The sequence below is a fragment of the Arachis ipaensis genome, chromosome B8 (assembly GCF_059453495.1).
Source record: "Arachis ipaensis isolate K30076 ecotype BB chromosome B8, ASM5945349v1, whole genome shotgun sequence".
Classification (NCBI taxonomy): domain Eukaryota; kingdom Viridiplantae; phylum Streptophyta; class Magnoliopsida; order Fabales; family Fabaceae; genus Arachis; species Arachis ipaensis.
Window position 1 is genome coordinate 33581810 of NC_142443.1, and position 2196 is coordinate 33584005.

The 2196-nt window shown below is 31.8% G+C and overlaps 1 non-coding gene across 1 annotated transcript; it reads left to right on the forward strand.

The window, feature by feature from the left end:
- Window positions 1-299: 299 nt before the first annotated feature.
- LOC148547650 (small nucleolar RNA R71) lies at window positions 300-407 on the forward strand. The gene has a single exon (XR_015897404.1). It is a non-coding gene; the product is annotated as a small nucleolar RNA R71 (small nucleolar RNA).
- The last annotated feature ends 1789 nt before the right edge of the window (window positions 408-2196 follow it).

Consider the following 2196-nt stretch of genomic DNA (forward strand, 5'->3'; position numbering starts at 1 on the left):
TGCATTCCATGCAGACTCTGAGAGATCATATTGACTTGCTGAGTCAATATTTTATTCTGAGCCAATATGGCATTCAGAGTATCAACTTCAAGAACTCCCTTCTTCATAGGCGTCCCATTACTCACAGGATTCCTTTCAGAAGTGTACATGAACTGGTTATTAGCAACCATGTCAATGAGTTCTTGAGCTTCTGCAGGCGTTTTCTTTAGATGAATGGATCCACCTGTAGAAGTGTCCAGTGACATCTTTGATAGCTCAGATAAACCATCATAGAATATATCCAGGATGGTCCATTCTGAAAGCATGTCAGAAGGACACTTTTTGGTCAACTGTTTGTATCTTTCCCAAGCTTCATAGAGGGATTCACCTTCTTTCTGTCTGAAGGTTTGAACATCAGCTCTAAGCTTGCTCAGCTTTTGAGGAGGAAAGTACTTGGCTAAGAAAGCCGTGACCAGCTTATCCCAAGAGTTCAGGCTGTCTTTGGGTTGAGAATCCAACCATAATCTAGCTCTGTCTCTTACAGCAAAAGGGAAAAGCATGAGCCTGTAGACTTCAGGATCTACTCCATTAGTCTTAACAGTATCACATATCTGCAAGAATTCAGTTAAGAACTGAAAAGGATCTTCAGATGGAAGTCCATGAAACTTGCAGTTCTGCTGCATCAGAGAAACTAATTGAGGTTTCAGCTCAAAGTTGTTTGCTCCAATGGCAGGAATGGAGATGCTTCTTCCATGTAAATTGGAATTAGGTGCAGTAAAGTCACCAAGCATCTTCCTTACATTATTATTATTTTCGGCTGCCATCTCCTTTTCCTGTTCGAAAATTTCTGAAAGGTTATCTCTGGATTGTTGTATTTTAGCTTCTCTTAATTTTCTCTTCAGAGTCCTTTCAGGTTCTGGATCTGCTTCCACAAGAATGTTCTTATCCTTGCTCCTGCTCATATGACAAAGAAGAAGGCACAGAAAAATAATAATAATAATAGAGATCCTTTATACCACAGTATAGGGATCCCTTTGTGAGTGGAAGAAAAGAGGGGGAGACAAAGAATGTGATGTAAAGGAAGAAGCACAACTGTACGGATGGAAGAGATGTGAGATGAGATGTTAGGATATGAATGAATAAATAGAATAGGATGGGGGAGGTATAATTTTCGAAAATTATTTTGAAAAAGAGTTAGTGATTTTTGAAAAATGGTTTTTGAAAAATGTTAGAAATTTTCGAAAAATTTTTAAAATTTAAAAATAAAAATAATTAGTTAATAAAAAAGAAATTTTTGAAAGAGAGGGGAGATATTTTCGAAAATTAGAGAGAGAGAGAGAGTTAGTTAGGTAGTTTTGAAAAAGTTAAGAAACAAACAAAAAGTTAGTTAGTTAGTTGAAACAATTTTTGAAAAGATAAGAAGTTAGGAAGTTAGAAAAGATATTTTGAAAAGATATTTTTGAAAAAGATAAGATAAGAAGATATTTTTGAAAAGATATGATTGAAATTAGTTTTGAAAAAGATTTGATTTTTAAAATCACAATTAATGACTTGATTCATAAGAAATCACAAGATATGATTCTAGAACTTAAAGTTTGAATCTTTCTTAACAAGCAAGTAACAAACTTCAAATTTTTGAATCAAAACATTAATTGATTATGTTATTTTCGAAAATTTGGTATAAAAATAAGAAAAATATTTTTTGAAAAATATTTTTGGAATTTTCGAAAATAACTAAGAATTTTGAAAAAGATTTGATTTTTGAAAAAGATTTTGAAAAAGATAAGATTTTCAAATTGAAAATTTGATTTGACTCATGAGAAACAATTTGATTTAAAAATTTTTGAAAAAGTCAATCCAAATTTTCGAATTTGATGAGAGAAAAAGGGAAAGATATTTTTTTGATTTTTGAATTTTCATGATGAGAGAGAAAAACACAAAAAAAAAATGCAATGCATGAAATTTTTAGATCAAAACATGTGATGCATGCAAGAATGCTATGAATGTCAAGATGAACACCAAGAACACTTTGAATGTCATGATGAACATCAAGAACATATTTTTGAAAAATTTTTAATGCAAAGAAAACATGCAAGACACCAAACTTAGAATTCTTTAATGCTTACGCACTAAGAATTCAAGAATGCATATGATAAACATGAAAAGACACAAAACAAAAAATCATCAAGATCAAACAAGAAGACTTACCAAGAACAA